This window comes from Dermochelys coriacea, chromosome 2, assembly GCF_009764565.3.
Source record: "Dermochelys coriacea isolate rDerCor1 chromosome 2, rDerCor1.pri.v4, whole genome shotgun sequence".
NCBI lineage: Eukaryota > Metazoa > Chordata > Testudines > Dermochelyidae > Dermochelys > Dermochelys coriacea.
In genome coordinates, this window is record NC_050069.1 from 171998389 (window position 1) to 172010680 (window position 12292).

At 43.9% G+C, this 12292-nt stretch overlaps 1 protein-coding gene across 8 annotated transcripts in view; it reads left to right on the top strand.

Moving 5' to 3' along the window:
* The window catches only part of EZH2 (enhancer of zeste 2 polycomb repressive complex 2 subunit), an 85135-nt gene that overhangs the window by 16491 nt on the left and 56352 nt on the right, over positions 1-12292 (top strand). For 2 of the 8 annotated variants that reach the window (XM_038391922.2, XM_043508680.1), the window contains exon 2: positions 6712-6789. The exons of 5 other annotated variants lie outside the window; for them this stretch is intronic. The gene's annotated coding sequence lies outside the window, so the exon portion shown is untranslated. Of the gene's footprint in view, positions 1-5235; positions 5240-6711; positions 6790-12292 lie in introns of those variants that run through there. One more of the 8 variants, XM_043508681.1, reaches the window with a different exon arrangement.

The following is a 12292-nucleotide window of genomic DNA, read 5'->3' on the forward strand; positions in this document are numbered from 1 at the left end:
CTGTTTGGGGGCCATCTAGGGGTAGATAAGACTCTTGATTGGATTCTGCAGAGGTTTTTTTTGGCCCGGCATTTATGCGGCGGTCTGGCAATATTGTATCTCTTGTCCGGAATTCAGATATATGGGCCCCGACCACACCTAAGGGCCCCTTTGGTACCTCTACCAATTACTGAAATACCATTTGAGCGAATAGCTATGGACCTAGTAGGGCCATTGGAGAAGTCAGCCCGAGGTCATTAGTACATTCTGGTAGTACGAGATTATGCCACCCGATATCTCAAGGCCGTACCCCTACGGAACACAATGTCCAAGATCATAGCCAAGGATTAGTCCTTATTTTTTCCAGAGTAGGGTTACCTTAAAGAGATCCTGATGGTCCAATGGATCCTCTTTAAGTCTAAGTTAATGAAGTACCTATATACAGTGCTCCATATACGGACCCTCAGGACTTCAGTCTATCATCCCCAGACCGATGGTCTTGTCGAACACTTCAATAGAACATTGAAGAACATGCTGCGGGAAGTGGTTAGTCGTGATGGGAAAGACTGGGACGCCCTGCTGCCTTACTTGCTGTTTGCTGTATGGGAGGTTCCCCAAGCTTCCACTGGATTCTCCCCGTTCGAGCTGTTATATGGTCGCCACCCCAGGGGCATATTGGACATGGCCAAAGGGCTGGGAAGAACAGCTGAACCCCAGGAGAAACATCGTTGAACATGTGTTGCAAATGAAAGACCGGATAGCCCAAGTCACTCCCTTGTGCGCGAACACCTGGAGAAGGCCGAAGGGGCCCAACGGGCATACTACAATCGCCAAGCAACGACCCAGAAGTTCCAGGTGGGAGACCGGGTAATGGTGTTCATACCCACGGCAGAGAGCAAGCTCCTGGCCAGGTGGCAGGGGCCATATGAGATAATAGAAGCCATAGGAGAAGGTCCGACAGCTGGGTCGCCGGAAGCTGGAGCAGATCTACCATATAAATCTGCTGAAATCATGGCAGGTTAAAGAAGCACATGTGGTTGCGCTAGGGGCACCATCCCCTAAAAGCAACCAGCCCGATCAAGTGGGAATATCCCCAGAGTTGACTCCAGAGCAACGATCTGAAGTGATCAGCCTGATTAAATGCAACGAGGATGTGTTCTCAGAAAAGCCAGGCAGGACTACTGAGGTTCACCATCACATCCTCACAGAGGCTGGAGTGGAGTCAAGCCATACTGGATCCCGGAGGCCAAAAGAGAGGAGATCAGGACAGAGGTCAGGAAAATGCTGGCCTTAGGAGTCATTGAAGAATCTCATAGCCAATGGTCAAGTCCAATGTTTTAGTGCCTAAGCCGAATGGCAGCGTGAGGTTCTGCAACAACTTCCGAAAGCTGAATGAGATGTCCCAGTTTGATGCATACCCTATGCCCCAGATAGATGAGTTAATTGACAGATTGGGAAAAGCACAGTTTATGTCTACCCTTGACCTGACCAAGGGCTATTGGCAGATCCCCCTGGCCAACGCCGACAAAGAGAAGACTGTCTTTGCAACTCCAGAGGGACTATATCAGTACACCGTCCTCCCCTTTGGGTTGCATGGGGCTCCCGCTACTTTCCAAAGGCTCATGGACAAACTATTGCGACCACGTGGAAAGTACACGGCAGCCTACCTCGATGATGTCGTCATATATAGCCCCAACTGGCGGACACGCTTTGAGAAGGTGGAGGCAGTGCTGGATACTCTGAGGAAGGCGGGGCTGACAGCAAACCCCTCCAAATGTTCACTCGGGCTAGCTGAAGCCAAATACCTCGGGTATATAGTGGGGAGGGGCGTGGGGAGGCCCCAACTCAACAAGTTAGAAGCTATACAGAAGTGGCCCCGACCACTCCGGAAAAAACATGTCAGAGCATTCCTGGGACTAGTGGGGTACTATAGACGGTTCATTCCCCACTTTGTCACCAGGGCATGCCCATTAATGGACCCAACGAAAGCTCGGGGCTCAGACACAGTAAGATGGACGACCGCGGCTGAAGACGCTTTTTCAGATCTAGGGACGGCCCTCTGCACAGACCCCATACTCGTGGCCCCAGACTGGAGGAAGGAGTTTATCCTACAAACCGACGCCTCTGATGTAGGGTTGGGATGGTACTTTCACAAATGATCGGGGATGACAAACACCCCATCCTCTTCCTCAATAGGAAGCTCCTGCCTAGGGAATGGAAATACACTGTTGTCGAAAAAGAATGCCTGGCAGTAAAATGGGCCGTAGAAAGCCTCCGCTACTATCTCTGGGACGGAGGTTTACCCTTCTCATGGACCATGCCCCTCTGCAGTGGATGCACCACAATAAAGACAAAAATACGGGAATAACGAGATGATTCCTGTCACTTCAACCCTTCCACTTCAGAGTACAACATAGGTCTGGAATCCAACATGGCAATGCGGATGGCCTGTTGAGAGTGCACTGTTTGCCGACGGAAGTAGCCCAACCCCATAGTGTTGAGCGGGGGTGGGGGGGATATGTGGTAAACCCAGGACAAACAGCTACAAAGGCGGCAGGGGGGCTAGTAATTAGTCCCAGGGGGTTAAAAGGCCCCTCCCTATCCACTGAGGAGAGATAACCAGGGGGCAATAAGGTTCAGCTGGAAAAGGGGTTGCTAGGGAACCAATTAGGTTCAGCTGACTCCAACTACTTGAGACCTTTTTAAATCCTTCCCTGCCTGGAAGGAGGGAGGGAGTGAGAGGAGCAGAGAAGCTGCCAGTAAGCTGTTTGCAGCAAGACACCAAACCTTCCCAGTAGGGAGGCTGCACTCCCTCCCCAGAAGGGGAGGAAAACAAGCACAAGGGACTGTCAGAGGAGTGGAGTAGCAGTACCCTCTGCCACCTATAAGAATTTGCCTTGCCCGAAACTTGAGTCTCCAAAGCTAAAAAGGACTGAGCCTGCTGAGGTGAGCAAGGTATTTTGCCACAATACTTACTGAATACAGTATAGATTCTCACTCTTGGCTCTTAAAAAGATCTATTTTAAATGCCATGGAGCTGGGTTCAACTGTCTTCCATCATGCAATTGAGACACTATTGGTAATCCAATTCTGCATTTTGAGAAACTGAGCACATTGAGCAAAGTGTTTCTTTTTTCTTTGGACAAAAGCAATTTTTCTTTTTCACTTAAACTTTTAATATACTGTGGGGGTGGGAGGGAGAGAATGATTTAATCCATCAGGTTTATACCTATACTTTGTAGGGCCAGAATACCATGTATTAGTCTGTGTTGTGTCAAGACTTCAGACTGAGATTTGGCAAAATAACCATTTTTGTCTACTTCCACTTAAGGCATATTCCTAAATATTTCAGACCATTTGAGAGTCAAGATGCTCCTTCATTTCAAAGGTTCAATTAAGACTGTTCTCCAGTAAATAACTTGTGTGGAGTCAGAACACAGTATTTATTAAGCTTTCTTCCAGTGTGGTGGTGGTATTGGTGAAGTATTTCACGACTTAGGGTATGTCTACACTACAGCTGCCACAGTGGTACAGCTGCAGCGGTGCCACTGTAATACTATAGTATAGATACTTCCTACAAGGGTTTTTTCCATCAATATTTTTAATCCAGCTCTCTGAGAGGCAGTAGCTAGATAGATGGAAGAATTCTATGCCAGGAGTAAGGTCAACCTATCTATATCACACAGGGCACAAAATTTTTCGCAGCCTTGAGTGATACACCTTGGTTGATCTAATTTGTAAGTGTAGACCAGGCCAAAGTGCTTCAAGCAATTATTATTTGTCTTCCAAGTTATTACATTGTGTTTGTCAAAAAGCCTTCTGTTTTGAGAAAATGGACGTGAGCAATAGGCATTATTTAGAATGTGTATTTATTTGAAATGCTACAGAATTATTGAATTAATTATTTGAAATTCTAGAGAACGTATCCCCTGGTCACCCATGAATGCATGCGTATATATTATATATACACACGCTCCTGAGGGAATTCTGCACCTTAAAATTTTGCACACAATATTTGAAAATTCTGCATATTTATTTGTCAAAATAACACAATATAATCATGCCAGTTACAATTATTTTGGTAATTTATTTAAAAATATCTGTCAGCAAGTATGTCTGTAACAATACAGATCGCCTCCAAAAAAAATTCTGGTATTTATTTATTTATTTTATTTTGTCACACAGTTTCCTTACTAGGCATATTAATACAGAACTTTGTGTAATTCATTGAAATTATGATTCAGAATGGTGTTTTCTGCACCTGTCAGAAGCAAAGTGCAAAGGCTTGGGGGAGTTGGGGGGAGAGAGAAGGAACTGTAGCACTTCTTGGCTGGCTGTTCTGGCACCACAACGGCCTCTCGTGGGCAAAAGGCAGAACTGTAGCACTTAGGTAAAATGTTTATGTGGGAAAATACAAAATTATTCGAGACAGATTAATTCTGCACATCCACAGATGCGCAAAATTCCCCCAGGAGTAGTGATGGTGGTGTGGGAAGAATCTGAAGAGAAAACTTTAAAGAAATAAAATAATCTTTAATTTGGAGCGGTGACTGCTGGCCGGGCACCCAGCTCTGAAGGCAGCGCCCAGTAGTAAGGGTGGCGATGCCATACCACACCACCCTTACTTCTGTGCTGCTCCGTTCAGAGCTGATCAGCCGGAGAGTGGGGTAGCTGACTGAGGCCATAGCTCTGCAGGCAGCAGCACAGAAGCAAGGATGGCAATACCATACCATGTCATAGTTACTTCTATGCTGCTGCTGATGGCGGCTCTGCCTTCAGAGCTGGGCTCCCAACCAGCAGCTGCTACTCTCTAGCTGCCCAGCTCCAAAGGCAGTGCCAAAGTAAGGGTAGCAGTGCCGCAACCCCCTACAATAACCTTAAGACCCGACTCCTTTTTGAATCAGGACCCCTACAATTATAACACAGTGAAATTTCAGATTTAAATACTGAAATAACAAAATTTACTATTTTAAAAATCCTGACCATGAAATTGACCAAAGTGGACCATGAATTTGGTAGGGCCCTACCTATCTCCTTAGATAAAGAAGGGATAAATTTAAGGTCTTTGTTACTGAGGATTTAATCTGTCTGTATGTCCAATTTATTATTGTTACACTTAAGTACAGTCTTTAGGAATAAATTTGTAATGGGAGGAGTGGATGCAAAATGCTTACAAAGCTTTGCCTATTTAATAATGTGACTGGTATTTACTTTGATAGATAAGGGGCTGTTAGGGGAAAACAAGAGGCCAAAGCATTGTGTTACATTCCTTAGAACCAAAGGGGGGTTGGGGAAGAGGGGAAAGCAAAGTCATCCAAATGTGATTGTAACTGGTTCTGTCATTTAGTAGTTTGATGCAAGCCCCATGGCCTTGCCTATATAATGGTAATTTCTGACAAAATTGAAACTAGTTGGATTAGTAGCATAGACAAAGATTCAGTGAACAGAGCCATCTTTATAACCTGTTTAATTAAACTTACTTTCAGAGGCTTAACCAAACAAGTCTGACATCCATCACTATTTTTTTGACTAGTCTACATTAGCACACTCAAAATGTTTTTTCAGCATTTGCCACTTCCTGATACTAACTGGAAACTGAACTTGGAAACTACATTGATTTACTAAAGCCTTGTCCAGACTAGTGCCTTTTTGTAGTGGTGTAGAAATATCTCCTCGTTGCACTACTCCTGGTAGCAATGGTGGGAAGACACTAGTGTAGGTTGGATTGAGGCCTCTGTCTGCATTTTTACCTCTGGTCATCTAAATTTGCTCTTCTGGTTACTACCAGTGTTACTATTTGCAGTGTTGGAGGATCTGAGGCTAGTGTAAATATAGTTGTAACAGAAAATGTGATACCTATCAATAACTTAGATTTGATTAAAAGGTAGAAATCTTAGTAAGAGGGGTTATTGTTGCCAAAAATGCTACCTCTGTAAAACAATGAATTTGTCTAACAGCTGAAACACTGGGTGAAGAAAATCACCCAGAGAAAGGGGTAGGAGGCAAAAGTGGACTGAGTCTACTGTAGTGACTAGACCCTCCTAATAAGCATTTGAAAAGGAATGGGGGAACCAAGAAGTCTCTTAAACCAATTTAATCAGGAAAATGGGCATAAGAATAGTATCTTAAAAAATTGAGATAGATATCACGTATAAGAAAGTGAGCTGTAGCTCACGAAAGCTTATGCTCTAATAAATTTGTTAGTCTCTAAGGTGCCACATATAAGAAAGTGACTTTCCCACAAGTGACAGTAGAGGAAAGGTAGTCTTTTGTACAATGAACTAGAAACAGGTAAACATCTTTGAACAATGTCAGGTATATATGACCAATGTCTGAAGCAAGGAGGAATTGGGGAGACCCTTGAAGTCAAGGGAGGGAAAATAATTCCTGACAGGTAGTCTCTGACAAAAGGATCAGAGTAGAGTGATGCACAGGAAGTATCTTGCAAGTTGCCCCAAATGTCTGACAGTGGGGAAAAAAATCTCTTGTGAATGATAGAGAAGAGAAGGGTGTTTTGGAGCCTTATCTATAGTTCTGAGGTTTTGGTCAAAGAATTCTTATCCCAGAAAGTGCCTCAATTAGGGGTTCACCATGAAAATAACTTCAAGGATCAGAAAGGAAGTGCATTTAAAGAGATGCAGGTGATGGCAGATTCTAGCATAGTGACAATCCAGAGAGGTGTGGGTTTGGCTTAACAAAAGTGGCTTTTTCTCTAATTTGCTTGGGTTACAGAAAAGATTTTAAGAAACCAGTGAGATGACACATTTTCCAAGCTTGGGGAACAGAGAGAGAGGACTGTGCAGTAACAGTGTAAGTGCTGTTCTTTACTTACAACTTCTTATCCTGTTTAGAGGTATTTAATATTGTATTGTATGAGTCTTAAATCTGCCTTTAAATTAAGAAAATAAATTTAGAGTGTGACAAGTTATTTATATATTATTTGCATATTCCAAGGGAAAGAAACCTATTTCTGCTATTGAGACTGTCAGAGGTATAATGGCTTTGAACAATCACAGCAGCTATTAAAAGATGAAGTGAAATAAGACTTGAAAGGGTTTTGGGGCCAGCAAGACATACCAAGGAAATGGTATGCTTTGGCATAAACTAGAGCAGTCCAATGAATTATCTCTCCTATCCAAGTAGTAGTTGGGATTGTGCTCCCAGTCTTATCACCCATTCTGCCAGAATCTGAATCCATGGAGGATGCAGCTGGGAGAAGTTTTTCGTTACTTGTGGGAATGTCTCAGCATAACATTTATGATATCTCAGCATCTTGTGCTATGCTCTGCTGCATATATTGTTAGAGCAACTTGTCAAATACTTGAAGTAGAGGCAAGGGCCATAAACAAAGAAAAAAACATACTAGAAACTAATTGGGAGCTCACCATGGACCCTATTATTTTTGCAGTGTGTTTATGAAGGAGGATGGGTGTAATCACACTTTAATCAATTTTCAATTCAGTTCCATCTGAAATTTTAATGAGGGTGAAGTGATGGTCTCATAAAAGGGATATATAGGAAATTACTAAAGTAACGAAGTAGCATGAGACAAAGTTGAACTTGACATTTTCTACACTAGCCTCTTTTTTTTGTGAAATCTTCTATCATTGCACTTTTATTGGGGGCACTAGTATAGAGAAGTCACCATTTAACCACCATGTTGTTTACTCGGAGCAGGACTAAATGACCAAATAGAAGAAAATGCTAGCCACAGCTGTAGCTTGACTGCACTTGGAAGTGGAGGCAGGAGCAAACACCTCAGGGAGATGGTGCTACTCCAAATGATGTTGTAAAAGCTATAAATTATGGCATTGGATAAACATCCTTTAAATGCTCAAACTAACAAGACTTAGTTAACTTGTTTTTTGTCCTTTCCCATTAAGGGGGAAGAGTTTGATTTTACAAGCTGTAATTGTCTTATCTAACTTGGATAGCACCTGGGAATGTCAGTTCTCTCCTTCTTGATAACATACAGGCTTGTGTATAGCATATCTGTTTGTCATCCTGTGTACTTAATCTTTCTCTTCTCCTCCCTCACCCTCCAATAAAAGAGATTGTGTTTTGGCAGAGGGAGACACTGGCATAGCTGGCATAAACTGGCCACAAAACAGCTATCTGTTTCCTTTGCAGGAACAGATCTGACTTTACCATTTTATGTCCCTGCCCTCCAGGGATTATGGTTCAAGGGGTTAAAGGATGTGGTTGGTGTGTTCCTACACTCCATTTCTTCCCGTATAGCACAGTGGGCCAAAGGGCCCAATGCAGTAAACGCAGAAAGCTGCTTTCACATAAACTGTGGGTTGAACTACTCAGTGGTAAACTCAGCATTTGGGAGGAGCAGACAAACTCCCCTTCCATCTCTGCACCTGGCTCAGTGCCAACACAGTGATGAATTTCCTCCACTGTATCTTTTTCCTTGCTGCAAACCAAGGGATTTAGGTTCTTCTGAGGAGTGCCTCTAAACTAGCTCTTGCAGCCTCTTTTTACAAGACAGACCTGGCTTCCTTATGAGTCTATGAATCTTGTTCTGAAATGAACTTAAAGTTAATTTGTCAATCATTAGTATGAAATAGAAAAATATTTAAAATAATTTGTCTTTTGTTCTAGGATGTCTTTCTAAGACTATTCAAGACTGAATGTAGTCAAATCATGGTATATTTTTAACTGATTACTTTTTTTTTTTTTTTTTTAAGAAAAGGGTAAAGAGGGTAAAGGGTAACTAGCTCAGAAGATGGCCCTTGGGTTACTCACACTATGTAAATAGCTGTCCTGAGACTATAGTCTAGGGTACGTAAAGATGAGACTGCATGTACATGCATTTTGTCAGCTGCAACTTGCATATCTTCTTTAAAGATATTTCTTTAAATAAATAAATAAATAAACAAATTAAATAAAACCAGCTTTGTTTTGACGAGAAGGTGGCTTCACAGAAATACATTCTCTCTATGCCTTCTGATCTGCGCACAAACATTTTACTATTTTAACTAAATCTGTTCTGAAATGTATTTAGTTGAATATGTGTATCTCCCGTATTGGCACTCTTAAATCTATTTTAGTGGCTTATATCCATTTAGCGTAGTCTGGGTTTGTTGTTTTGTTTTTAAAAGTATCCTCTGCTGCCCAGGTGTGCCAGGTTGAGGATCCCTATGTCCAAGCGGACTGATGCAAGGTAACTGCAATATAGATCTATATCTAGGCAGTAGTAACTTGTAGTTCTGCATTATGGGAGAAGGAGAGTATAGAAGGAAAAGTAACTAACTGGAGGTTGTAAGAGGGTGCGGTGGGGTGGCTGTTTCATTGTGTGCTCTATCGTTGGTTCCCTTTCCATGTTGTATTTGTCGTCTTTTCCATATCCTAGTTACATTAATTTTGCACAACCACAGGATGCCAGATAGGTGGAAGTTGTTACATCAATTACCAAAACCCACTTAGGTGGTGGTGTAAACCACCAGTGAATACATTTCATAGATTTCAGTTAGAATTGCACCTGTCTACACTGTGGTAATTTTGGCTCCTGGCAATTGAAACAAATATCCGTACTCCTATAGCTGATGCCTTTAAATTTATTAAAAATGGAAAGTTTTAAGTCCGGTTGGCATACACTTCAAAAAGTCCCTTGCAAAGACTGGGAGTCTAGACCAGCGTTTCTCGAATGCGGCCACCAGGGGCTTTTTGTGCGGCCGCAGCCCCCTGGGTGGTGAGTGCGGGGGGAGGGGTGCAAAGCAGTGGCCCTCCCCCCAGGACTGCCAGTAGGGGTTGGACCCTGTCCCCCTCTGGAGCCACAAATACTGCCGGAGCAGGCAGGCTCCAGCCTTGTGGTGGCGGGCTCCATTCCCTGGCCACAGGCTCCTCCTTCCACCCTCACCTGCTGCCTCCTCGGGCCCTGGGCTCCAGCCGTGCAGCAGTGGGCTCTGACCCCCAGCTGCAGGGTTTCAGACCCCAACCGTGGGGCCATGTGGCAGTGACTGCCGACACCAAGCTCTCTCCTCCACCCCCCCGCCCATCATCTCTGGCCCTGATATGCCTCCCCATCGCCCCGGCCCTCACTGCATTCTCCGACCCCAGTCCCCAGCTGCGTGGCTCCAGTCCCCTGACTAACCCCCCCACCCCTCCAATCACCTCTGGCCCTAGCTGCCTCCCTACACACCTCCCCATCCATGACTTAATTTGTCCCCCAGCTTGCCAGAGTTGAGTATGTCTGTTGTGAAAAGTGATGTTTGTTTGTTTTGTTTATATCGCTTTTCACTTCCTCCCTGCTAGCTAGCAAGTCTGCTGCTATGAAAAGTGATATTAACAAAATACAAATATCACTTTTCACAGAAACAGACGTACTACTAGCAAGTCTTAAAAAAATAAGCAACAAAAAAAAAAGACAAAAGAAACAATAACAAAAAGGGACAGGAACATGCAAAGCACGTTATTTGTTTCTGTTCTGTTTAGGTCCAGTAAAGAACAGAGAAAACTAATTATTTTTATTATTGAGTCTGTGAAGAAACCCTGCATAAATAAATGACAGTGATTTGGACATGTATATATGCATATTTATTTGTTTTCCTAAAGCTAATTGAGTGTTTTAGGAAAAATTGTGAGTGGCAGTCTGAGGCCACCAAAAAATTTCATGAGAACCCCTGGTCTAGACCCATATGCTTACTCCAAAAGGAAGTTTTCAAGAGTCCATCAGTGGCCATCTAAAAGTATCTATGGATTGTGCTTAAAATTAATTTAAGCTTTAAATAGTAAGGCTAAATAGACGTTATTTGCATTTGAGTGCACTTTGTGATGCCGAATTCAGTAAGCATCTATAAGTCAGGCTACATTTTAATCATGGATATTTTTAGTAAAAGTCATAGACAGATCACGGGCAGTAAAGAAAAATTTACGGCCTATGACCTTTCTATGACTTTTACTATATACTCCTGACTAAAACTTGGAGGGCAGCCTGGAAGGAGGCACAGGTGCTGGGGAGGGGTGTGTGGCCTGGGGGTTTGTGCCGCTGTGGGGGAGTCGTGGTGTGGGGGAGTAGGGCTGGGAGAGGCTCCCTACCTGGCTCCTGGGAAGCAGCAACCCCAGATCCACATGCTGCCTCCATTCCGCCCCAAGCCCCGGTTCTGCAGCTCCCGTTGGCTGGGAACCGCGGCCAATTGGAGCTGCGGTGGCAATGCCTGCAGGCAAAGGTAGCACGTGGAGCTAGGACCTGAGGGAGGGGAGTTCCTTTCACCCTTCTGGGGAGCACCCCCCCCAGGTAAGCACTGCCCCAATTCCAACTGTGAATCCTCCCCCCCTCCCCCCACACACACACCCAAACTCCTGCTGCTGGGAGAATGGGAGGGTTCGAGACTGCCCCAGTAATGGTGGGTGCGCCTGGCCCAAGTGCTGCCTGAGCTGCTCAGCAGCCCCGGGCCAGGCACACTGACCACTGCAGAAGTCACGGAGAGGTCACAGAAAGTCACGGAATTCGTGACTTCTGTGAGCCTTATCTATAAATACTCCAGTGGTTAATCTTCTATTATAATATGAATATATTTATTCTGAGTGAGTCCAAGCCCTTTTATCAGAAGTTTTTCCAGTTACTCAATTTCAGTGTACATAGTCTTGTAATTGATCCTTTATAAATAATCTAATACTAATTCGTCAGACTTTTACCCTATAGAAATCCTAACTCTCAGGCTTTGTGATTCCATGATCTTGCACAGAATCGGGCTATTATTTGGGGTTCAGTGTAACTAAACTTCATTTGAACTGTATTTTTCAGTTTGTAGCCAATCTTTGACAAATTTTTATCCAAGAGGTCTGCATCCAAGAAGATTTATCGTACTCCCTGCTAATACTCTGTGTGCGTTTAGAGTTTGGGTGGGCAGGCAGGGAGAGAATTGAGGCCTCAGAAATTTGACATTGAGCAGTTTCCAAACAGTGAGGGCTGGTGTGTTGTGCACTAGCGAACCCAATTAGCCTCCTTCACTCACTTACGTAGCACCAGTTGCATCCAAGCTACTTGCCATTGGTCTGTTTAAAATATGTCCTTATGTCCATACTTTGGCTGACATGACTGATTTAAGGTGCAAACTGTCAAAGGTGCCAGCTCATGTGACTGTTGAGCCTCTTTAGCTCCCTGGCTCAGAGTCCCTGTCATGCTTCCACCTACACTATTGCAGATGTCCCAGCATTATTATCAACTGTTACTCTTTTAACTGTCAGTGGTTGTTCCCTGGCTTCAGTGAAGAGTGAGTGGTCCACTTGGAGTAGGGGACTTTAGAGGTAGGGAGAATGTGACTGGGAGGGATGGGGCTATTGAGAATGTTTCCTACTTGTAGTT